Raw genomic sequence first — 27,842 nt, 5'->3', positions numbered from 1 at the left:
ATGGTCGTCATCTCCTCCTGGTGCGGGGTCTCCCATGAATACTCCTAGCTTCCTTGTCAGGTCGTCATTCTTCTCCATAGTATTGCGATTTCCTCCTCATATCCGTCACGTGTAGACTTGAGTTCCTCTTCTAGCTCCATGTTCCGGGTCATCACCTTCTTCAAATCTATCATGCTTGCGCACATCTGGTTCTCCTGGCGACGAATATGCTGGTTTAACTCCTGGATGAAAGCTGCAATGGACCTGTCCCTCCTGGTGCTGATCATCTCCCATTGCTCATCTCGGCGCCCACATATCTGATAGATGGTGTCCTTAAGCTCCTTGTGATAAACTTCGCCAATGCGTCCCATGGCGATGTGGGCTGCCATGCTCTTACCTAGACTCCAGGTTGGTGCATCGAAGGAAAACTCTATGGGCTCAGTGACTGGCGTGAATGTCCTTCCTGGAACTTGAACTCGAATCATCCAACGCTCCTCTTCTGGTAAAGTGGCGGTGTAGGTCCGGTGAAGCTTGGTATTCCTATGTTCAGGTACCTAGTGACTTCCTTCAAGTGTCGTCCAAAGGGTGTGTCTTCATCCGGTTGTGCAAACTTGTTCCTTGAGTCCGCCATCCTAAAGAGTAGAAAATGGAGAGGAGTCAGAAATGAGTAGAGAAGAGTGACCTATGGCTCATCTTAGTGGTCGTGTCCTACAATCAGCGTGTGCTCTGATACCATCTTGTAGCGATCCGACCTCAAACGGTCAAATCTCTGTGCATAAGTGTCATCCCTGGATCGGTAATGCTGACACACACAGTACTTGAATGGATTTATAACAGAGTAGCAATCACACACTTATTACATCGAATGTCTCAAGAGTGAACTTATTACAATAAATATGGCTTAAGGCCATCTAAAGAAGAAAACAGTGGAAGGCTTGGAAGATAAATTGAGTCCATCAACTCCAACGGCATAGCTGAGTGCACGACAAACGACCTAGCGCACCTTACTCCTCGTCTGAAAAGTCTGCAACATGATATGTTGCAGCCCGAAATGGGTCAGCACATGGAATATGCTGGCAATATAACACAGTAGAGCAATGAACAGAATAAATGCTATCACTACATGCATATATGGCTGGTGGAGGCTCTATGGTTATATTGTTTTTGCGAAAAGCCAATTTTTCCCTACAACAAAGGAATATGTTTTGTTTAACTATCATAGTGGTTGAAACATTGAGAAGGTTCCTCCAACTCAATCCCAATTAAAAGTAATTAACAACCCAACAAATTAATTTAGAGTGATGAGATCAAATCAATAATTCAAGTACCAGATACTCAAGATGTCCATAACCGGGGACACGGCTAACCATGATTAGTTTGTACACTCTGCAGAGGTTTGCGCACTTTTCCCCACAAGACTCGATCTCCTCCGTTGGATTTCTCGCACTACATGGTGTTTGAGAAACGGATGACCGAGACATAGTCTTTCAGAAACATTAACTCTAACCCTGGGTAGACAGTACCAACCTACATCCCCTACATCTGCTAGCCTACCACTGGAAGAGGTCATGCAACATACTCAACTATGCTAGAGCCCATAATACCTTGTGGCTGCACACGGAAGTTTCTAGCATGAATAATCTTATGATCCCTTTGAGCCTGGGTAGCGAGCCGTAGGATGATCACACGGGTCCTCCGGGATATCCTAGGACAACACTGGATTCTCCAGGTGCCCGCAACAAATCCACCCAGATGTGTATTTAAGTAGCCACCTTATGTTAACCATTAATTAACAATCTCACATCTGTCATGGATACACTCAAACCCAATCCACGTCTACGAGCATAGCATGGCAATATAAGCATAGCGTAGAAGTAACTCCCAAGGGTTTGATAATAAAAGGACAATAGGTTCTACCTCATCATCTACTTCCCAATACCCACAAGTTAATCACATCCTAATCATGCAATGTTTGAGGATTGTAACTAATGCATAAAAACTGGGTATGAAAAGAGTATGATCAATGTGTTACTTGCCTTGCTGACGATCCGCAAAACCTAGAGACTCGTTGTAGCACGCTTCGCACTCCGGGAATTCTATCGCAAACAAACAATAGCATACATAAGCACTCAAGCAAGGATGCACGGGTGAAACTCAAATAAAAAGATCGAATCTGAAAATCCAACTGAAGAGATTCGATCTGCAAAAAGAATCAATCGAATCGGAGCTACGGATCTGAAACTATGGTCAAAAGAACTTCGAATTCAAATCTGCTTGAAACCAAATTTAAAATTGTCAAAACCATGTTCAAGTTGATTAAACAGAAAGAGGGGCTCGAGACGAAGATTTTGGCATTGGTTTCACTGGATTTGGAGAAACGGTTCAAAAGTTACGAGGGTTTGAAGATCAGGGGCTAATTTGCAATAAAAGTAATCGTGGATAGGTCCCTGGCCGAAAATAAAATAAAATAAAAAATACTAACGAACGAACGTTCGCTGTCTGAACCTAACCGGGCGAACAACGTTCGTTAAAACGAACGAACGGACGAACGTCCGCTAAGTAACTAAACCGAATAAAAACCGAAAAAACAGATCTAGGGTTTTAAAAGAAACCGATCGGTTTTACCTAGTCAAAAAAAAACGATGGCGGTGGATCCGGCGAGATGCGTGGCGGCGGAGACGGCGGTCGACGGCGGCAGCGGCAGCGGCGGTCGGCGGCAGCGGGTGGCGGCGGACGGCGCGGCAGCAGGCGGCGCGTGTGGCGGGCGGCGGCGGCTGGCGGCACTAGGGTTCGGAGGCGCGGGCGGGCTGGCGGCTTATAAGGCCTTAGCGCGGACAGAGTCCGGCTCGGGCACGGCGCAAATTCGGTTCGGTTTTTTAATAAGATTCCGCCGAGAAAAATCCTAAATAAATAAAAGTAAAAATCTAAAATGCCAAAAACAATTTTCGCCACCTAAATAACATATTTAGAACAAAGTGAACATTTTCTTGGCCTAAAAATGCAATTTTGAAAAATGCATATTTTTCTAATGCAAACAAAATAGCGATAAAATCCAAATAAAATTATTTATTTGATTTTTAACATTTTTCCTCCAATATTTCATTTGTTTGTTTTGGAGAAGTCATATTATCTCCTCTCATATATTTTTAATATGAAATGTTTTTTTGGAGAGAAAAATAATTAAAACCAAAATGATCCCCATTTCAATATTTGAGAAAATTTCAAATATGAAAATAATAAAATCCCCAACTCTCTCCATGGGTCCTTGAGTTGCTTAGGATTTTTAGGATCACTACCAAAATGCAAATAAAATATGATATGCATATGATGACCTATGTATAACAATCCAAATTGAAAATTTGGGATATTACAAACCTACCCCCCTTAAAATGAATCTCGTCCTCGAGATTCGGGTTGGCTAGAAAATAGGTGTGGGTGGTCTTTCCGTAGATCATCCTCGCGTTCCCAGGTGGCTTCATCCTCGGTATGGTGGCTCCACTGAACTTCGCAAAACTTAATAACCTTGTTGCGGGTAACTTGGCTGGCAAACCTAAGAATCTTGACAGGTTTCTCCTCGTAGGTCAGATCACTATCCAACTGAATTGCTTCTAGGGGCACTGTATCTCTCAGGGGAATATCGGCCATCTCAGCATGGCACTTCTTCAGCTGGGAAACGTCAAACACATCATGAACTCCTGACAAACCTTCGGGTAACTCCAACTTGTAGGCCACTTCTCCCATACGTTCCAGAACTCGGTATGGTCCTACAAATCTCGGGGCTAGCTTTCCCTTAACTCCGAATCATTTTACTCCTCGCAGAGGTGATACACGGAGATATGCTCTGTCTCCGATTTCATAGACTACCTCCTTGCGTTTCGAGTCTGCATAACTCTTCTGCCTGGACTGAGCTACCTTCAGTCTATCCCAAATCAGCTTAACCTTCTCTTCGGACTCTCTAATCAAATCTGGTCCAAACAACTGACGGTCTCCAACTTCATCCCACATCAACAGTGTCCTGCACCTCCTTCCATACAAAGCTTCGAAGGGTGCCATCTTCAAACTGGCTTGATAATTGTTGTTGTATGAGAACTCTGCGTAAGGCAAGTTATCATCCCAACTAGATCCATAATCTAGCGCACAAGATCTCAACATATCCTCCAAAATCTGATTGACTCTCTTGGTCTGTCCATCTGTCTGCGGATGAAAGGCTGTACTGAACTCTAGCCTGGTACCCAAAGTCTGGTGTAGCTAGTGCCAAAACTTTGAAGTAAACTGTGTTCCTCTATCTGATACGATGGTCCTCGGAACTCCATGGAGACATACGATCCTGGTCATATATATCTTGGCCAACTTCGCACTTGTATAGGTGGTCTTCACTGGGATAAAGTGAGCCACTTTGGTTAAACGATCCACTACTACCCGGATAGAATCATATCCCGATCGTGTCCTAGGTAATCCGGTGATGAAATCCATGCCAAGCTCATCCCACTTCCATTCGGGTACCGGCATAGGCTGCAGTGATCCTGCTGGCTTCTGATGTTCTGCCTTCACTCTCTAACATACATCGCATACGGCTACATACTCGGCGATATCCTTCTTCATATCAGTCCACCAGAAACGCTCCTTCAAATCCAAATACATCTTGGTGTTTCTGGGGTATATCGAGTATAGTGAGTCATGAGCTTCCTGTAGTATCAGCTTCCTGATCTCTGCATTATTGGGCACATAAACATGGTCCTCAAACCACAAGGTATTGTGCTCATCTTCACGAAAACCTTTGGCCTTTCCTTTACTCATCTTCTCCTTTATCTCAGTAATTTCTTTGTCATCCTTCTGAGCTTCACAAATCTTTCCCAATAATGTCGACTGAACCTCCATTGCTGTGACAAAACCTCTAGGGACTATCTCCAAACGAAGCTCCATGAGATCCTCGGCTAACTCCTTTGGCAATCCTCCGCTTACGAGGGTCTTGATATAACTCTTCCGGCTCAAAGCGTCTGCTATGACATTGGCCTTTCCTGGATGATAATGTAGCTTCATATCATAATCCTTTATAAGCTCCAACCATCTCCTCTGCCTGAGATTCAGCTCCTTCTGTGTGAAAATGTACTTCAAACTCTTATGATCAGTGTACACATCACAACGGTTTCCGATAAGAAAATGTCTCCAGGTTTTGAGTGCATGCACTACGGCTGCTAACTCCAAATCATGCGTGGCATAATTCAACTCATGCGGTCGAAGTTGATGTGAGGCATATGAAACAACTCTTCCGTCTTGCATAAGTACTCCTCCAAGTCCTAAGCGAGAAGCATTGCAATACACTTGGAAATCCTTGTGTATATCCGGCAGAATCAGCACTGGGGCTGTAACCAAACGTTTCTTCAACTCCTGAAAACTTGCTTCACATTCTTCAGTCCATTTGAATTTGGTGTCCTTCTTCAGCAACTCCATCGTAGGCTTCGCAATCTTAGAGAAATTCTCAATGAATGTCCGATAGTATCCCGCGAGTCCAAGGAAACTGCGGATCTCTCCAACTGAGGTGGGTGCCAACCACTCAGTGACTGACTGAACCTTGGTAGGATCTACTGCTATACCTTCTCCCGATATAACATGTCCAAGAAATCCTACTTCCTTCAACCAAAACTTGCATTTGCTGAACTTGGCATATAACCGATGTTCCCTGAGCTTCTCGAGAACTAACCGCAAATGCTCCTTGTGCTCCTCTTCATTCTTCGAGTATACCAAGATATCATCAATGAACACCATGACAAACTTATCCAAGAACTCCATGAACACCTTATTCATCATGCTCATAAAATAGGCAGGGGCGTTTGTCAATCCAAATGACATAACCGTGTACTCATATAGCCCATACCTTGTGGTGAAGGCTGTCTTAGGTATATCCTGTTCTCGGATCTTCAGCTGGTGGTATCCTGATCATAGATCGATCTTGGAGAATACTTTAGCTCCTTGCAGCTGGTCAAACAAGTCATTAATCATCGGTAGTTGGTACTTGTTCTTGATCGTCACTTCATTCAGTGCACGATAATCAACAACCATTCTTAATGATCCATCCTTCTTCTCAACCAAGAGCACTGGGGCTCCCCAGGGTGACGAACTTCGTCGAATGTAACCTTTCTCCAATAACTCCTTAATATGCTTCTTGATCTCTTCCAGATCATTTGCGGGCATCCGATACGGTCTCTTCAATATTGCTCCGGTGCCTGGCAACAACTCTATCAAAAACTCAATGTCTCAATCCGGCGGCATGCCTGGTAGCTCCTCAGGAAATACATCCGGGTAATCCTTCACAACCGGCACTTCCTCCTGAACAACTCCCGTAAGAGAATTCACTTGGGTCCCCCTCGGTGCATGCATGGATACATACTTGATCCTTTTTCCCTCTGGGGTGGTGAGCAGAATTGACCTACTAGCACAGTCAATGTTTCCTCCACACTTCGATAGCCAATCCATACCCAGTATCACATCCAATCCTTGTGACTCCAAAATTATTAGGTCGGAGGGGAAAATATGGCTACCAATGGTTAAGGGTATCCGATCGCACCATCGGCTGGCCATATACTCTGCTCCTGGTGAGCTTACTAACAAGGGTGTCCTAAGGGCTAAGGTGGGTAACTTAAACTTGTCCACAAATCCCCTTGATATGTATGAATGTGATGCACCAGTATCAAAAAGAACGAGAGCGGTAAATGATTTAACCAAAAACTTACCGATAACTGCATCTGGCTGCTCTTCAACCTCCTCTACGTTCACGTGGTTCATGTGTCCCCTGTTGAAAGGGTTGGGCTTCTTCCCAGAGCTTCCATTGCCATTACCATTCTTTGCTTCAGAACATTCAGTGGCGTAATGTCCAGTCTACCGCACTTGAAACAAGTAATGTGACTTAGATCCTTCTTGACGGGCGTTGCTGGGTTAGAGCGGTTCTGATTGCTGCCTGCTCCATTCCCATTTCCATTCTTGGGGCCACTGTGGTTATGCGAGCTTCCTCCATTGTGGGTATGGCCTCCATGGTTATGGGTAAATCCTCCCGAGTTCGGGGTGTAACGAGGCTTCTACTGGGCTCCTGAATTGTACTTCCCCTGTCCATACTTCCTCTTGTGGCTCTCAATTTGTTGTTGCTTCCCTTCAATCATAAGAGCCCTGTCTACCAACTCATGATAGTTAGCGCTACCATCAACTGCATGCTCATCTCATCATTCAACCCTTCCATAAACTTCTCCTGCTTCGCAGCATCGGTGGCCACATCATCTGGGGCATAGCGAGCTAACTTGCTGAACTCATCCACGTACTACCCCACCGTACGGTTTCCTTGGCGCAAGTTGTGAAACTCATGCTTCTTCATGATCATAGCTCCAGTTGAGACATGTGCAGTGCGGAACGCTGGCTGAAACTGATCCCAAGTGACATTGGCTATAGGGAAAGTGGTCGTGTAATTCTCCCACCATGCGGCTGCGGGTCCATCCAATCGATGTGCAGCAAAACAAACCTTCTCAGCATCTGTGCAACCTGCGGTGGTCAACTCCCTTCCAATCCTGCGTAGCCAGTCATCAGCAACTATTGGCTCGGTGCTATTGGAAAACACCGGCGGCTGCAACCTCAGAAAACGGGCTAAGTTGTCAACTGGGGATGGTGGCGGTGGGTTGTTGTTGTTGTTGCCTTGGTTCTGGACTAGTTGTTGTATCAAGGTATTCTGCTGTTGGATCAACTGGGTGATCTCCGGTGGGAAGACAAATCCGGTGTCACGTCTCGGAGGCATCTGATGGGTTTAGAGGGGAGAGATTAGAATAGAATGAGGTCTAGCGAGAAAACACTACCCATATGCACATGAGACAAACACATTCATATCACACAAATCAATTCAAGCAAGGGCATACACTCGATCTAGAACTATCGTTACAAAAGTGCTCGGACTACTACTATATACATGGGGAATAATATTAATCATATGGTGGTCTACTAGAAATTTTGATCGGTGGAAGACTCCATGATATCCGCTCCAGCTTCGTCTTTGTAATCATCATCACTACTATTGGGGTCGGAGTCGGTGTCGTCGATGATGATGATGTAGTCCTCGGGATGGTCGTCATCTCCTCCTGGTGCGGGGCCTCCCATGAATACTCCTAGCTTCCTTGTCAGGTTGTCATTCTTCTCCATTAGTATTGTGATTTCCTCCTCATATCCGTCACGTGTAGACTTGAGTTCATCTTCTAGCTTCATGTTCCGGGTCATCACCTTCTTCAGATCTATCATGCTTGTGCACATCTGGTTCTCCTGGCGACGAATATGCTGGTTTAACTCCTGGATGAAAGCTACAATGGACATGTCCCTCCTGGTGCTGATCATCTCCCATTGCTCATCTCAGCGCCCACATATCTGATAGATGGTGTCCTTACGCTCCTTGTGATAAACTTCGCCAATGCGTCCCATGGCGATGTGGGCTGCCATGCTCTTACCTAGACTCCAGGTTGGTGCATCGAAGGAAAACTCTATGGGCTCAGTGACTGGCATGAATGTCCTTCCTGGAACTTGAACTCGAATCATCCAACGCTCCTCTTCTGGTAAAGTGGCGGTGTAGGTTCCAGTGAAGCTTGGTATTCCTATGTTCAGGTACCTAGTGACTTCCTTCAAGTGTCGTCCAAAGGGTGTGTCTTCATCCGGTTGTGCAAACGTGTTCCTTGAGTCCGCCATCCTAAAGAGTAGAAAATGGAGAAGAGTCAGAAATGAGTAGAGAAGAGTGACATATGGCTCATCTTAGTGGTCGTGTCCTACAATCAGCATGTGCTCTGATACCATCTTGTAGCGATCCGACCTCAAACGGTCAAATCTCTGTGCATAAGTGCCATCCCTGGATCGGTAATGCTGACACACACAGTACTTGAATGGATTTATAACAGAGTAGCAATCACACACTTATTACATCGAATGTCTCAAGAGAGAACCTATTACAATAAATATGGCTTAAGGCCATCTAAATGAGATAACAGCAGAAGGCTTCGAAGATAAAGTGAGTCCATCAACTCCAACGGCATAGCTGAGTGCACGATAAACGACCTAGCGCACCTTACTCCTTGTCTGAAAAGTCTGCAACATGATATGTTGCAGCCCAAAATGGGTCAGCACATGGAATATGCTGGCAATATAACATAGTAGAGCAATGAGCAGAATAAATGCTATCACTACATGCATATATGGCTGGTGGAGGCTCTATGGTTATATGGTTTTTTGCGAAAAGCCAATTTTTCCTACATCAAAGAAATATATTTTATTTAACTACCAAGTTGGTTGAAAAATTATTGAGAAGGTTCCTCCAACTCAATCCTAATTAAGAGTAATTAACAACCCAACAAATTAATTTAGAGTGATGAGATCAAATCAATAATTCAAGTACCAGATACTCAAGATGTCCATAACCGGGGACACGGCTAACCATGATTAGTTTGTGCACTCTGCAGAGGTTTGCGCACTTTTCCCCACAAGACTCGATCTCCTCCGTTGGATTTCTCGCACTACATTGTGTTTGAGAAACGGATGACCGAGACACAGTCTTTCAGAAACATTAACTCTAACCCTGGGTAGACAGTACCAACCTACATCCCCTACATCTGCTAGCCTACCACTGGAAGAGGTCATGCAACATACTCAACTATGCTAGAGCCCATAATAGCTTGTGGCTGCACACGGAAGTTTCTAGCATGAATAATCTTATGATCCCTTTGAGCCTGGGTGGCGAGCCGTAGGATGATCACACGGGTCCTCCGGGATATCCTAGGACAACACTGGATTCTCCAGGTGCCCGCAACCAATCCCCCCAGATGTGTGTTTAAGTAGCCACCTTATGTTAACCATTAATTAACAATCTCACATCTGTCATGGATACACTCAAACCCAATCCACGTCTACGAGCATAGCATGGCAATATAAGCATAGCGTAGAAGTAGCTCCCAAGGGTTTGATAATAAAAGGACAATAGGTTCTACCTCATCATCTACTTCGCAATACCCACAAGTTAATCACATCCTAATCATGCAATGTTTGAGGATCGTAACTAATGCATAAAAACTGGGTATGAAAAGAGTATGATCAATGTGTTACTTGCCTTGCTGACGATCCGCAAAACCTAGAGACTCGTTGTAGCACGCTTCGCACTCCGGGAATTCTATCGCAAACAAACAATAGCATACATAAGCACTCAAGCAAGGATGCACGGGTGAAACTCAAATAAAAAGATCGAATCTGAAAATCCAACTGAAGAGATTCGATCTGCAAAAAGAATCAATCGAATCGGAGCTACGGATCTGAAACTATGGTCAAAAGAACTTCGAATTCAAATCTGCTTGAAACCAAATTTAAAATTGTCAAAACCATGTTCAAGTTGATTAAACAGAAAGAGGGGCTCGAGACGAAGATTTTGGCATTGGTTTCACTGGATTTGGAGAAACGGTTCAAAAGTTACGAGGGTTTGAAGATCAGGGGCTAATTTGCAATAAAAGTAATCGTGGATAGGTCCCTGGCCGAAAATAAAATAAAATAAAAAATACTAACGAACGAACGTTCGCTGTCTGAACCTAACCGGCGAACAACGTTCGTTAAAACGAACGAACGGACGAACGTCCGCTAAGTAACTAAACCGAATAAAAACCGAAAAAACAGATCTAGGGTTTTAAAAGAAACCGATCGGTTTTTACCTAGTCAAAAAAAAACGATGGCGGTGGATCCGGCGAGATGCGTGGCGGCGGAGACGGCGGTCGACGGCGGCAGCGGGCAGCGGCGGTCGGCGGCAGCGGGTGGCGGCGGACGGCGCGGCAGCAGGCGGCGCGTGTGGCGGGCGGCGGCGGCTGGCGGCACTAGGGTTCGGAGGCGCGGGCGGGCTGGCGGCTTATAAGGCCTTAGCGCGGACAGAGTCCGGCTCGGGCACGGCGCAAATTCGGTTCGGTTTTTTAATAAGATTCCGCCGAGAAAAATCCTAAATAAATAAAAGTAAAAATCTAAAATGCCAAAAACAATTTTCGCCACCTAAATAACATATTTAGAACAAAGTGAACATTTTCTTGGCCTAAAAATGCAATTTTGAAAAATGCATATTTTTCTAATGCAAACAAAATAGCGATAAAATCCAAATAAAATTATTTATTTGATTTTAACATTTTTCCTCCAATATTTCATTTGTTTTTTGGAGAAGTCATATTATCTCCTCTCATATATTTTTAATATGAAATATTTTTTGGAGAGAAAAATAATTAAAACCAAAATGATCCCCATTTCAATATTTGAGAAAATTTCAAATATGAAAATAATAAAATCCCCAACTCTCTCCATGGGTCCTTGAGTTGCTTAGGATTTTTAGGATCACTACCAAAATGCAAATAAAATATGATATGCATATGATGACCTATGTATAACAATCCAAATTGAAAATTTGGGATATTACAAACCTACCCCCCTTAAAATGAATCTCGTCCTCGAGATTCGGGTTGGCTAGAAAATAGGTGTGGGTGGTCTTTCCGTAGATCATCCTCGCGTTCCCAGGTGGCTTCATCCTCGGTATGGTGGCTCCACTGAACTTCGCAAAACTTAATAACCTTGTTGCGGGTAACTTGGCTGGCAAACCTAAGAATCTTGACAGGTTTCTCCTCGTAGGTCAGATCACTATCCAACTGAATTGCTTCTAGGGGCACTGTATCTCTCAGGGGAATATCGGCCATCTCAGCATGGCACTTCTTCAGCTGGGAAACGTCAAACACATCATGAACTCCTGACAAACCTTCGGGTAACTCCAACTTGTAGGCCACTTCTCCCATACGTTCCAGAACTCGGTATGGTCCTACAAATCTCGGGGCTAGCTTTCCCTTAACTCCGAATCATTTTACTCCTCGCAGAGGTGATACACGGAGATATGCTCTGTCTCCGATTTCATAGACTACCTCCTTGCGTTTCGAGTCTGCATAACTCTTCTGCCTGGACTGAGCTACCTTCAGTCTATCCCAAATCAGCTTAACCTTCTCTTCGGACTCTCTAATCAAATCTGGTCCAAACAACTGACGGTCTCCAACTTCATCCCACATCAACAGTGTCCTGCACCTCCTTCCATACAAAGCTTCGAAGGGTGCCATCTTCAAACTGGCTTGATAATTGTTGTTGTATGAGAACTCTGCGTAAGGCAAGTTATCATCCCAACTAGATCCATAATCTAGCGCACAAGATCTCAACATATCCTCCAAAATCTGATTGACTCTCTTGGTCTGTCCATCTGTCTGCGGATGAAAGGCTGTACTGAACTCTAGCCTGGTACCCAAAGTCTGGTGTAGCTAGTGCCAAAACTTTGAAGTAAACTGTGTTCCTCTATCTGATACGATGGTCCTCGGAACTCCATGGAGACATACGATCCTGGTCATATATATCTTGGCCAACTTCGCACTTGTATAGGTGGTCTTCACTGGGATAAAGTGAGCCACTTTGGTTAAACGATCCACTACTACCCGGATAGAATCATATCCCGATCGTGTCCTAGGTAATCCGGTGATGAAATCCATGCCAAGCTCATCCCACTTCCATTCGGGTACCGGCATAGGCTGCAGTGATCCTGCTGGCTTCTGATGTTCTGCCTTCACTCTCTAACATACATCGCATACGGCTACATACTCGGCGATATCCTTCTTCATATCAGTCCACCAGAAACGCTCCTTCAAATCCAAATACATCTTGGTGTTTCTGGGGTATATCGAGTATAGTGAGTCATGAGCTTCCTGTAGTATCAGCTTCCTGATCTCTGCATTATTGGGCACATAAACATGGTCCTCAAACCACAAGGTATTGTGCTCATCTTCACGAAAACCTTTGGCCTTTCCTTTACTCATCTTCTCCTTTATCTCAGTAATTTCTTTGTCATCCTTCTGAGCTTCACAAATCTTTCCCAATAATGTCGACTGAACCTCCATTGCTGTGACAAAACCTCTAGGGACTATCTCCAAACGAAGCTCCATGAGATCCTCGGCTAACTCCTTTGGCAATCCTCCGCTTACGAGGGTCTTGATATAACTCTTCCGGCTCAAAGCGTCTGCTATGACATTGGCCTTTCCTGGATGATAATGTAGCTTCATATCATAATCCTTTATAAGCTCCAACCATCTCCTCTGCCTGAGATTCAGCTCCTTCTGTGTGAAAATGTACTTCAAACTCTTATGATCAGTATACACATCAGAACGGTTTCCGATAAGAAAATGTCTCCAGGTTTTGAGTGCATGCACTACGGCTGCTAACTCCAAATCATGCGTGGCATAATTCAACTCATGCGGTCGAAGTTGATGTGAGGCATATGAAACAACTCTTCCGTCTTGCATAAGTACTCCTCCAAGTCCTAAGCGAGAAGCATTGCAATACACTTGGAAATCCTTGTGTATATCCGGCAGAATCAGCACTGGGGCTGTAACCAAACGTTTCTTCAACTCCTGAAAACTTGCTTCACATTCTTCAGTCCATTTGAATTTGGTGTCCTTCTTCAGCAACTCCATCGTAGGCTTCGCAATCTTAGAGAAATTCTCAATGAATGTCCGATAGTATCCCGCGAGTCCAAGGAAACTGCGGATCTCTCCAACTGAGGTGGGTGCCAACCACTCAGTGACTGACTGAACCTTGGTAGGATCTACTGCTATACCTTCTCCCGATATAACATGTCCAAGAAATCCTACTTCCTTCAACCAAAACTTGCATTTGCTGAACTTGGCATATAACCGATGTTCCCTGAGCTTCTCGAGAACTAACCGCAAATGCTCCTTGTGCTCCTCTTCATTCTTCGAGTATACCAAGATATCATCAATGAACACCATGACAAACTTATCCAAGAACTCCATGAACACCTTATTCATCATGCTCATAAAATAGGCAGGGGCGTTTGTCAATCCAAATGACATAACCGTGTACTCATATAGCCCATACCTTGTGGTGAAGGCTGTCTTAGGTATATCCTGTTCTCGGATCTTCAGCTGGTGGTATCCTGATCATAGATCGATCTTGGAGAATACTTTAGCTCCTTGCAGCTGGTCAAACAAGTCATTAATCATCGGTAGTTGGTACTTGTTCTTGATCGTCACTTCATTCAGTGCACGATAATCAACAACCATTCTTAATGATCCATCCTTCTTCTCAACCAAGAGCACTGGGGCTCCCCAGGGTGACGAACTTCGTCGAATGTAACCTTTCTCCAATAACTCCTTAATATGCTTCTTGATCTCTTCCAGATCATTTGCGGGCATCCGATACGGTCTCTTCAATATTGCTCCGGTGCCTGGCAACAACTCTATCAAAAACTCAATGTCTCAATCCGGCGGCATGCCTGGTAGCTCCTCAGGAAATACATCCGGGTAATCCTTCACAACCGGCACTTCCTCCTGAACAACTCCCGTAAGAGAATTCACTTGGGTCCCCCTCGGTGCATGCATGGATACATACTTGATCCTTTTTCCCTCTGGGGTGGTGAGCAGAATTGACCTACTAGCACAGTCAATGTTTCCTCCACACTTCGATAGCCAATCCATACCCAGTATCACATCCAATCCTTGTGACTCCAAAATTATTAGGTCGGAGGGGAAAATATGGCTACCAATGGTTAAGGGTATCCGATCGCACCATCGGCTGGCCATATACTCTGCTCCTGGTGAGCTTACTAACAAGGGTGTCCTAAGGGCTAAGGTGGGTAACTTAAACTTGTCCACAAATCCCCTTGATATGTATGAATGTGATGCACCAGTATCAAAAAGAACGAGAGCGGTAAATGATTTAACCAAAAACTTACCGATAACTGCATCTGGCTGCTCTTCAACCTCCTCTACGTTCACGTGGTTCATGTGTCCCCTGTTGAAAGGGTTGGGCTTCTTCCCAGAGCTTCCATTGCCATTACCATTCTTTGCTTCAGAACATTCAGTGGCGTAATGTCCAGTCTACCGCACTTGAAACAAGTAATGTGACTTAGATCCTTCTTGACGGGCGTTGCTGGGTTAGAGCGGTTCTGATTGCTGCCTGCTCCATTCCCATTTCCATTCTTGGGGCCACTGTGGTTATGCGAGCTTCCTCCATTGTGGGTATGGCCTCCATGGTTATGGGTAAATCCTCCCGAGTTCGGGGTGTAACGAGGCTTCTACTGGGCTCCTGAATTGTACTTCCCCTGTCCATACTTCCTCTTGTGGCTCTCAATTTGTTGTTGCTTCCCTTCAATCATAAGAGCCCTGTCTACCAACTCATGATAGTTAGCGCTACCATCAACTGCATGCTCATCTCATCATTCAACCCTTCCATAAACTTCTCCTGCTTCGCAGCATCGGTGGCCACATCATCTGGGGCATAGCGAGCTAACTTGCTGAACTCATCCACGTACTGCCCCACCGTACGGTTTCCTTGGCGCAAGTTGTGAAACTCATGCTTCTTCATGATCATAGCTCCAGTTGAGACATGTGCAGTGCGGAACGCTGGCTGAAACTGATCCCAAGTGACATTGGCTATAGGGAAAGTGGTCGTGTAATTCTCCCACCATGCGGCTGCGGGTCCATCCAATCGATGTGCAGCAAAACAAACCTTCTCAGCATCTGTGCAACCTGCGGTGGTCAACTCCCTTCCAATCCTGCGTAGCCAGTCATCAGCAACTATTGGCTCGGTGCTATTGGAAAACACCGGCGGCTGCAACCTCAGAAAACGGGCTAAGTTGTCAACTGGGGATGGTGGCGGTGGGTTGTTGTTGTTGTTGCCTTGGTTCTGGACTAGTTGTTGTATCAAGGTATTCTGCTGTTGGATCAACTGGGTGATCTCCGGTGGGAAGACAAATCCGGTGTCACGTCTCGGAGGCATCTGATGGGTTTAGAGGGGAGAGATTAGAATAGAATGAGGTCTAGCGAGAAAACACTACCCATATGCACATGAGACAAACACATTCATATCACACAAATCAATTCAAGCAAGGGCATACACTCGATCTAGAACTATCGTTACAAAAGTGCTCGGACTACTACTATATACATGGGGGAATAATATTAATCATATGGTGGTCTACTAGAAATTTTGATCGGTGGAAGACTCCATGATATCCGCTCCAGCTTCGTCTTTGTAATCATCATCACTACTATTGGGGTCGGAGTCGGTGTCGTCGATGATGATGATGTAGTCCTCGGGATGGTCGTCATCTCCTCCTGGTGCGGGGCCTCCCATGAATACTCCTAGCTTCCTTGTCAGGTTGTCATTCTTCTCCATTAGTATTGTGATTTCCTCCTCATATCCGTCACGTGTAGACTTGAGTTCATCTTCTAGCTTCATGTTCCGGGTCATCACCTTCTTCAGATCTATCATGCTTGTGCACATCTGGTTCTCCTGGCGACGAATATGCTGGTTTAACTCCTGGATGAAAGCTACAATGGACATGTCCCTCCTAGTGCTGATCATCTCCCATTGCTCATCTCAGCGCCCACATATCTGATAGATGGTGTCCTTACGCTCCTTGTGATAAACTTCGCCAATGCGTCCCATGGCGATGTGGGCTGCCATGCTCTTACCTAGACTCCAGGTTGGTGCATCGAAGGAAAACTCTATGGGCTCAGTGACTGGCATGAATGTCCTTCCTGGAACTTGAACTCGAATCATCCAACGCTCCTCTTCTGGTAAAGTGGCGGTGTAGGTTCCAGTGAAGCTTGGTATTCCTATGTTCAGGTACCTAGTGACTTCCTTCAAGTGTCGTCCAAAGGGTGTGTCTTCATCCGGTTGTGCAAACGTGTTCCTTGAGTCCGCCATCCTAAAGAGTAGAAAATGGAGAAGAGTCAGAAATGAGTAGAGAAGAGTGACATATGGCTCATCTTAGTGGTCGTGTCCTACAATCAGCATGTGCTCTGATACCATCTTGTAGCGATCCGACCTCAAACGGTCAAATCTCTGTGCATAAGTGCCATCCCTGGATCGGTAATGCTGACACACACAGTACTTGAATGGATTTATAACAGAGTAGCAATCACACACTTATTACATCGAATGTCTCAAGAGAGAACCTATTACAATAAATATGGCTTAAGGCCATCTAAATGAGATAACAGCAGAAGGCTTCGAAGATAAAGTGAGTCCATCAACTCCAACGGCATAGCTGAGTGCACGATAAACGACCTAGCGCACCTTACTCCTTGTCTGAAAAGTCTGCAACATGATATGTTGCAGCCCAAAATGGGTCAGCACATGGAATATGCTGGCAATATAACATAGTAGAGCAATGAGCAGAATAAATGCTATCACTACATGCATATATGGCTGGTGGAGGCTCTATGGTTATATGGTTTTTTGCGAAAAGCCAATTTTTTCCTACATCAAAGAAATATATTTTATTTAACTACCAAGTTGGTTGAAAAATTATTGAGAAGGTTCCTCCAACTCAATCCTAATTAAGAGTAATTAACAACCCAACAAATTAATTTAGAGTGATGAGATCAAATCAATAATTCAAGTACCAGATACTCAAGATGTCCATAACCGGGGACACGGCTAACCATGATTAGTTTGTGCACTCTGCGGAGGTTTGCGCACTTTTCCCCACAAGACTCGATCTCCTCCGTTGGATTTCTCGCACTACATTGTGTTTGAGAAACGGATGACCGAGACACAGTCTTTCAGAAACATTAACTCTAACCCTGGGTAGACAGTACCAACCTACATCCCCTACATCTGCTAGCCTACCACTGGAAGAGGTCATGCAACATACTCAACTATACTAGAGCCCATAATACCTTGTGGCTGCACACGGAAGTTTCTAGCATGAATAATCTTATGATCCCTTTGAGCCTGGGTAGCGAGCCGTAGGATGATCACACGGGTCCTCCGGGATATCCTAGGACAACACTGGATTCTCCACGTGCCCTCAACAAATCCACCCAGATGTGTATTTAAGTAGCCACCTTATGTTAACCATTAATTAACAATCTCACATCTGTCATGGATACACTCAAACCCAATCCACGTCTACGAGCATAGCATGGCAATATAAGCATAGCGTAGAAGTAACTCCCAAGGGTTTGATAATAAAAGGACAATAGGTTCTACCTCATCATCTACTTCCCAATACCCACAAGTTAATCACATCCTAATCATGCAATGTTTGAGGATCGTAACTAATGCATAAAAACTGGGTATGAAAAGAGTATGATCAATGTGTTACTTGCCTTGCTGACGATCCGCAAAACCTAGAGACTCGTTGTAGCACGCTTCGCACTCCGGGAATTCTATCGCAAACAAACAATAGCATACTGTGACGCCCCCGATTTGACCGTACACTAATCATGCACGCAAATGTGTACGATCAAGATCAGGGACTCACGGGAAGATACCACAACACAACTCTAAAACATAAATAAGTCATACAAGCATCATAATACAAGCCAGGGGCCTCGAGGGCTCGAATACAAGTGCTCGATCACAGAAGAGTCAGCAGAAGCAACAATATCTGGGTACAGACATAAGTTAAACAAGTTTGCCTTAAGAAGGCTAGCACAAAAGTAGCAACGATCGAAAAGGCAAGGCCTCCTGCCTGGGACCTCCTAACTACTCCTCGAAGCCGAACTCCACGTAGAATCTTCCTCGGGATCTCTAGCTCCTGGACTCCAGCATCTGGTTGCGTCAATCAGGTATAGAAAGGGGAAAAGAGGGAGAAAAGCAACTGTGAGTACTCATCCAAAGTACTCGCAAGCAAGGAGCTACACTACATATGCATGGGTATATGTGTAAAGGGGCCTATCAGTGGACTGAACTGCAGAATGCCAGAATAAGAGGGGGATAGCTAGTCCTGTCGAAGACTACGCTTCTGGCCATCTCCATCTTGCCGCATGTAGAAGAGAGTAGATTGAAGTCCTCCAAGTAGCATCGCATAGCATAATCCTACCCGGCGATCCCCTCCTCGTCGCCCTGTTAGAGAGCGATCACCGGGTTGTATCTGGCACTTGTAAGGGTGTATTTTATTCAGTATCCGGTTCTAGTTGTCATAAGGTCAAGGTACAACTCCGGGTCGTCCTTTTACCGAGGGACACGGCTATTCGAATAGATAAACTTCCCTGCAGAGGTGCACCACATAAACCAACACGCTCGATCCCATTTGGCCGGACACACTTTTCTGGGTCATGCCCGGCCTCGTAAGATCAACACGTCGCAGCCCCACCTAGGCTCAACAGAGAGGTCAGCACGCTGGTCTAAACCTATGCGCGCAGGGGTCTGGGCCCATCGCCCTATGCACACCTGCACGTTGCGTACGCGGCCGGAAGCAGACCTAGCCCCCTTAATACAAGCGCGAGCTTACGGTCCAATGCGGCGCGCGCCACTCGGTCGCTGACGTCAAAAGAGCTTCGGCTGATACCACGACGTCGGGATACCCATAACTACTCCCGCGTAGATGGTTAGTGCGTATAGACCAAATGGTCAGACTCAGATCAAATACCAAGATCTCGTTAAGCGTGTTAAGTATCCGCGAACGCCGACCAGGGCCAGGCCCACCTCTCACCTAGGCGGTCTCAACCTGCCCTGTCGCTCCGCCATAAAGTAACAGTCGGGGGCCGTCAGGAACCCAGGCCCACCTCTACCGGGGTGGAGCCACCTGTCCTTTCAGCCCCCTCATCAGTATCACTTGCGGGTACTCCTCGAGCCGACCCGACTTTAGTCACCACATGTGTCATGTATAATGTATATAGAATATACCCGTGATCACCTCCCAAAGTGATCACGGCCCAGTAGTATAGCATGGCAGACGGACAAGAGTGTAGGGCCACTGATGGAACACTAGCATCCTATACTAAGCAGTAGGATAGCAGGTAAGGATAACAACTGTAGCAACAATGACCGGCTATGCATCAGAATAGGATTAACCGAAAGCAGTAACATGCTACACTACTCTAATGCAAGCAGTATAGAGAAGAATAGGCGATATCTGGTGATCAAGGGGGGGCTTGCCTGGTTGCTCTGGCAAGTAGGAGGGGTCGTCAACTCCGTAGTCGAACTGGGCAGCAGCAGTGTCGGTCTCGTAGTCTACCGGAGAGAAGAGGGGGAAGAAACAGTAAATACAATGCAAACATAAGCATGACGATGCGTGACATGACAATGAGCAGTGCGAGGTGTGTCCTAACGCGACAGTAGGTGGTACCGGCGAAGGGGGGAGCATCCGGGAATTATTCCCGATGTTACGCGTTTTCGGACAAACGGACCGGAGGGGGAAAGTTGCGAGTTCGATAGGTTAGGGATGTGTGGTGGACGAACAGACTGCGTATCCAGATTCGTCTCGTCGTTCTGAGCAACTTTCATATAGAAAGTATTTTCATCTGAGCTACGGTTTATTTTATATGATTTTCTAAAGTTTTAAATTATTTTAGGATTTATTTAATTCAACATTATCCAGAATAGTGCCTGCTGACGTCAGCATGACGTCAGCAGTCAACAGGGCGTTGACTGGGTCAAACTGACGTGTGGGTCCTGCATGCCATACACTAGACTAACTAATCATGATTAATTAGTTTAGTTAATTGATTAAGTTAATCAAACTCGATTAATTAAGTTAATTAATTTAATTAATTAATTAATATTTTTATTATTGTTATTATTTTATTTTATTTAATCGTTTTAGGGGCGGGGCCCGTTTGGCAGTGACAGTGGGGGAAAGGTTAGCGCTAAACTAACTGGGGTTATCCCCTCCAAGTCAACAGAGGGGGTCGGCTGGGCTCGCGCGGGCACAAGGCGCCGGCGGCCTCGCCCAGTAGAGACCGGGGGCGAGGAGCAGGGGGAGGCCCCGGGCGGCGGCGGCCCCGGCGGCGCGGACAGGTGGCTAAGGCGGGGGGGCAAGTGCTGCGGCGGCGGCGGCGCTGCTGCCGTGCTCAGGCGCGCGGGAGGGAAGGCGGGGCCGCAAGCTTGGGCGGCAGCGGGCGCGGGCACAACCGTGGGGTGCGGCGGAGCTAGGTGCGCATGAGCGAGGCGACACAGCAGGAGCAACACCGACGAGGGGCGCGGCCGGGACCAAGCCTCGGTCATGGCGGCAGGAGCTCGGGGGTGGGGCTCATACGACAACAAATCCGAGGGGGAAAAGGGGGGAATGGGTGCGGCTCACCGAGGGGAAGGCGATGGCGAGCTCGGGATGGTTCGGGGGGGACCGGAGGTAGCAGATCGACGAGGCGGAGCAGACGTCCATGGTCGAAGAGGAGGGGTCGATGGCGGCGGCTCCGGGTCGCTCCAGCAAGAGCCGGTTGCCGTAGAGAACGACGACGAAGGGGACCGTCTCGTGGGAAGCTTCTGGCACCGCGGGGAGGCTCCGGTGCACGGCATCGACTGCGAGTTGGTGACGGCCAGTTGAAGAAGACGGTGATGGCGTCGGCTACGCAGCTCCTTGGCTCAAGATGGTCCCCTGAACGGATGAAGCCGAGCGCGGAGATCCTCCAGGACGTGTTCCCGAGCGACGGCGACGACGGTGGCCGCGGCAAGAGGACGAGGCAGTGGTGACCGCGGAGCAAATCGAGCTCGAAATCGAGCGGAAGAGGAGGGGGCCGATGGGGGATCCTGGGGGGAATGGACGAGAGCGGTCTAGGGTTTCGCGGGCGCGTGCTTATAGGAACAGAGGGGCGACGTGGAGGCCATCCATGGCCAGGGCGCCATGGATGTCTGCCACGCCTCTGTTCTGTGAACAGAGGAAAGGGGAGATGGGAGTAGGTGGGCCGGCCTGCTTGGCAGGGGCCAGCTGAGCCATGGCCCAGTAGGGGAGGGGGTTTTCTTTCTCTGGTTTTAGTTTAGTTACTTTTTTCTATTTTCTATTTTATTTTATTTCTTCTTTTCTGTTTTCTCTTTGTTTCCTATTATTTTAGTTTTAGTAAAATATACATGTAGCATCTAAATTAGTATTTCAACTTAGTCCATAGCCACAAATAGTCTAGTCCTCAAATAATTTAGTTTGACATTTTATTACTTACAAAAGGTATTTACTTAATTGCTTTTACTGCTGTTTTATTCATCTTATAGTATTTAAGAATTTTATAAAGGTGTGGTTTCTCCACCATAATTACCTATGCAATATTTGGTTCACTCCGAACATTTTAGTTTTAATATTTGAAAACTTTTATTGTTTGCTTTTATTTAAATTTTGAATTTGTTTCAGTTCTGAACTATCGAGAGTTTATCAACAGTAACCGCGGTGACATGGCATCATTAGCAGGGGATCACTGTAGCTTAATTATCCGGGCGTCACACATACATAAGCACTCAAGCAAGGATGCACGGGTAAAACTCAAATAAAAAGATCGAATCTGAAAATCCAACTGAAGAGATTCGATCTGCAAAAAGAATCAATCGAATCGGAGCTACGAAACTGAAACTACAGTCAAAAAAACTTCGAATTCAAATCTGCTTGAAACCAAATTTTAAATTGTCAAAACCATGTCCAAGTTGATTAAACAGAAAGAGGGGCTCGAGACGAAGATTTTGGCATTGGTTTCACTGGATTTGGACAAACGGTTGAAAAGTTACGAGGGTTTGAAGATCAGGGGCTAATCTGCGATAAAAGTAATCGCGGATAGGTCCCTGGCCGAAAATAAAATAAAAAGAAAAGACTAAAGAACGAACGTTCGCTGTCTGAACCTACCCGGTGAACAACGTTCGTTAAAACAAACGAACGGACGAACGTCCGCTAAGTAACTAAACTGAATAAAAACCAAAAAACAGATCTAGGGTCTTAAAAGAAAACCGATCGGTTTTTACCTAGTCGAAAAAAACGACGTCGGCGGATCCGGCGAGATCCGCGGCGGCGGCGGTCGGCGGCGCGGCGGCGGCGCGAGCGGCAGCTGGCGGCTGGCGGCGCTAGGTCTCGGGGGCGCGGGCGGGCTGGCGGCTTGGGCGGCCTCGTCGGCTTATAAGGCCTGAGCACGGACAGAGTCCGGCTCGGGCACGGCCCAAGGTCGGTTCGTTTTTTTTAAATAAGATTCCGTCGAGAAAAATTGTAAATAAATAAAAGTAAAAATCTAAAAATGCCAAAAACAATTTTCGCTATCTAAATAGAATATTTAGAACAAAGTGAATATTTTCTTGGCCTAAAAATGCAATTTTGAAAAATGCATACTTTTCTAATGCAAACAAAATAGCGATAAAATACAAATAAAAGTATTTATTTGATTTTTACATTTTTCCTCAAATATTTCATTTGTTTTGGAGAAGTCATATTATCTCCTCTCATATATTTTTAATATGAAATATATATTTTTGGAGAGAAAAATAATTAAAACCAAAATGATCCCTATTTCAATATTTGAGAAAATTTCAAATATGAAAATAATAAAATCCCCAACTCTCTCCGTGGGTCCTTGAGTTGCTTAGGATTTTTAGGATCACTACCAAAATGCAAATAAAATATGATATGCATATAATGACCTATTTATAACATTCCAAATTGAAAATTTGGGATGTTACAGATCAGAAAGGATAACTTTGAAGTGGTTTTGTACCCTACAATAATCTCTTCGTTTGTTCTCCGCTATTAGTGACTTTGGAGTGACTCTTTGTTGCATGTTGAGGGATAGTTATATGATCCAATTATGTTATTATTATTGAGAGAACTTGCACTAGATGAATCCTAGGCCTTGTTTCCTAGCATTGCAATGCCGTTTGTGCTCATTTTTATCGCTTGTTACCTCGCTGTTTTTATATTTTCAGATTACAAAAATCTATATCTACCATCCATATTGCACTTGTATGACCATCTCTTTACCGAATTAGTGCACCTATACAATTTACCATTGTATTGGGCGTGTTGGGGACACAAGAGACTCTTTGTTATTTGGTTGCAGGGTTGTTTGAGAGAGACCATCTTCATCCTACGCCTCCCACGGATTGATAAACCTTAGGTCATCTACTTGAGGGAAATTTGCTACTGTCCTACAAACCTCTACACTTGGAGGCCCAACAACGTCTATAAGAAGAAGGTTGTGTAGTAGACATCAAGGTATGATGAGTAATGTCATGATCATCTATCGACTAGCCTGGCCTCGGCCTATATAATGTACCGGAGGCCTAGGATAACAAGAGTCCTAGTCGAATACGCCGGTCGAGAGGAGTCCTTGTCTTGATCACCAAGTCTTGTGGAATCTTCCTCGTGTACACATTGGCTGTCCGAACTAGCCCATGAGCAAACGGCCATGGGGGTCCTCGGCCCAACCCAACTAATCGGGAGACAACATGGTGAGCACCCCCTAGTCTAGGACACCGTCAGTAGCCCCCTAAACCGATCTTCAAGTTGGGTACGCTCCTCGATTCTTCCGAAATGTTCTTCATCTTCGGTCGTTGGTCTTGAAAACTGGTTCAATAAATCATCTCATCTTCGATCTTGAGGATCGCCAAAGTGAATCCGAAGAGTTTACACGTCGGGTATCCGAGGAGCCCCTTTAAGTTCTCGGCCTTTATCAATGCCTTGTTATTTTTTTACGCCACACCTCGGGGTTTGAAGTTGTTCCCGTGCGACGGTGTCCTCTTGCATCCGAGCTCCAACATCGGACTACATTCGAGATATCTTTTGCAGCCGAGCACCAACGCCGGATTATATCCGAGCTCCAACGCCGGACTATATTCGAGCTCCAACGCCGGACTATATCCGAGGTGTCATAGATTACCTTGGCTTGAAAAAGTTTGAAGGAGGTTATCCGAGTTTAACGCTGAAGAGTTCTCTATGGAACGAGCCATTCGAATCCGAGCTTTATGTTGGACCATTTCGAGCTCCAACGATGGTCAGCGCCCGAGGTGCCGTAAACTGCCTGCTACCTCTTGAGCACTGCGTTGGTTTTCCCTTGAAGAGGAAAGGGTGATGCAATAAAGCAGCATAAGTATTTCCCTTAGTTTTTGAGAACCAAGGTATCAATCCGGTAGGAGGCCACGCACGAGTCCCTCGCACCTACACAAACAAATAAAATCCTCGCAACCAACGCAATAAAGGGGTTGTCAATCCCTTCACGGTCACTTAAGAAAGTGAGATCTGATAGATATAATAAGATAATATTTTTGGTATTTTTATGATAAAGATGCGAAGTAAAGAAAGCAAAATAAACGGCAAAAGAAATAGCTTGTTGACGGGAGATTAATATGATGGAAAATAGACCCGGGGGCCATAGGTTTCACTAGTGGCTTCTCTCGAGAGCATAAGTATTATGGTGGGTAAACAAATTATTGTTGAGCAATTGACAGAATTGAGCATATTATGAGAATATCTAGGCATGATCATGTATATAGGCATCACGTCTGCGACAAGTAGACCGACTCCTGCCTACATCTACTACTATTACTCCACACATCGACCGCTATCCAGCATGCATCTAGAGTATTAAGTTCAAAAGAGCATAGTAACGCTTTAGGTAAGATGACATGATGTAGAGGGATAAACTCATGAAATATGATATAAACCCCGTCTTGTTATCCTCGATGGCAACAATACAATACGTGCCTTGCTGCCCCTACTGTCACTGGGAAAGGACACCGCAAGATTGAACCCAAAGCTAAGCACTTCTCCCATTGCAAGAAAGATCAATCTAGTAGGCCAAACCAAACTAATAATTCAAAGAGACTTGCAAAGATAACCAATCATACATAAAAGAATTCAGAGAAGATTCAAATATTGTTCATAGATAAACTTGATCATAGACCCACAATTCATCGGTCTCAACAAACACACCGCAAAAGAAGATTACATCGAATAGATCTCCACAAGAATTGTGGAGAACTTTGTATTGAGATCCAAAGAGAGAGAAGAAGCCATCTAGCTAATAACTATGGACCCGAAGGTCTGAGGTAAACTACTCACACATCATCGGAGAGGCTATGGTGTTGATGTAGAAGCCCTCCATGATCGATGCCCCCTCCGGCGGAGCTCCGGAAAAGGCCCCAAGATGGGATCTCACGGGTACAGAAGGTTGGGGCGGTGGAATTAGGTTTTTGGCTCCGTATCTGATAGTTTGGGGGTACGTAGGTATATATAGGAGGAAGAAGTACGTCGGTGGAGCAACATGGGCCCCACGAGCGTGGAGGGCGCGCCCAGGGGGGTTAGGCGTGCCCCCTACCTCGTGCCTTCCTGGTAGCTTTCTTGACGTAGGGTCCAAGTCCTCTGGATCACGTTCGTTCCAAAAATCACGTTCCCGAAGGTTTCATTCCGTTTGGACTCCGTTTGATATTCTTTTTCTGCGAAACTCTGAAATAGGCAAAAAATAGCAATTCTGGGCTGGGCCTCCGGTTAATAGGTTAGTCCCAAAAATAATATAAAAGTGTATAATAAAGCCCATTAATGTCCAAAACAGAATATAATATAGCATGGAACAATAAAAAATTATAGATACGTTGGAGACGTATCACTACCTCGGTCTTCTAAAAGATTGAACGAATTTAGCCGAGCTTAATGCCGAAAATGCCCTATATGGAGACAGCCACTGGCGCCCGAGCTTTATGCCAGACTACTTCCGAGGTGGTGCACCACCCCAACCACGGGCTGATTTTTTTGTGAATATTTTTGATTGGTGCAATTTATTTTCTGCCAAGATATATAGCCGGTATATGTATATCCAGTAGCCCTCAAGGTGTGTGTTGGTCTAAAACCCGAGATGCACCTGAAGGAAAACATATAACTGCTGATCCCAGTAGCCCCTGAGACTCAGGTCAATTTGCAAAATCATCCTGAGGATCAACTCCTAGCTCGGCAGCATACGTAGGAATAGAAACGCAGTGTAATATATTAGAAACAATGATCCACGGACAGGCCCCTGAGAGAGGATCTTGAGAAGTTGCCGTAATATATTAGCTTGATGCCGGATAGGTCCAGATGGTACCTATTGTTGTCCGAAGACGCGTTTGCCTATAGTTCGGTCATGCCAAACACTGAGCACTTTGAATTCTCTGCATTGAATAAGCAATGCAGTAGCCCCCGAGACATTGGTCGGGTGACAACACCAGATCAGGGGATCGATGTGCCCCTTTAGTATTTATAAATAATGAGCGCGAAGCCCAGTAGCGCAGAGCTTTAATGTGGGCACGGGTGGCCGAATTAAGGATCGATATCCTTTTGACAGAAAATTTTGTTGTGTTTAACACAAACTTCTCGTAAAGAGAATAAAGATCTCTTAAATGAGCTTAGAGCTGGTCGAAATCCGAGCTCGCCAAGGTAGGCCCCAAGGGGTTTAAAAGAGGGATTGCAGTAAATGGATTTTACTCGCAATTTTTATGTGTAATGATTCTATGTATCCAAGTACTTTACATCATGAATGTTTGGATCCGCATTGTACAACACCTTGTTGACCGACCATCGGCTTCAACCTCCTCGGCCAGTGGTCGGGGAGTGTTTGTCCTACTTTATAAAGACTTTACAAGGGCAAAGGTTTACGACAAACAAGGCAATCCGGCCATATGGTTTTATAAACAAAGGTATGCGGAGAGAATGTTATATTACTATTTGATGTAAGAAAAATCTCCCAAAGAAAATAATCCTGCTATCGGTTCCTTTCTTTGGGTTGTCATGCCGACCATGATCATGAAACCTCAACTCCGATCGATGCAGGAGAAAAATATTGAGGATTTAGTTCGGGGTAAGTTCCTGATCTCTGTGGCTTCTAATGGACCAAAATTTTCACTTCCGTCGTTGCCGACCAATTATATTCTTTAAGATGGCTAGCTTTTGACTTCTCCCAGTCTGAGGTACTAACACGGATGACCCGGAAGTAACAATCATAGAGGTGCTCCCTTTACCTCCTAGCCGAACAATCGGGAACGTAGGGGTAATCACAGGAGCCAGGCAACCTAGCTTGGCCGAAATCTTAAGTCAAATTGATGCATATTTATGGCTTTAT

This window comes from Triticum aestivum, chromosome 7D, assembly GCF_018294505.1.
Source record: "Triticum aestivum cultivar Chinese Spring chromosome 7D, IWGSC CS RefSeq v2.1, whole genome shotgun sequence".
Taxonomy (NCBI): Eukaryota; Viridiplantae; Streptophyta; class Magnoliopsida; order Poales; family Poaceae; genus Triticum; species Triticum aestivum.
Note: the sequence above shows the minus strand (reverse complement) of the source record.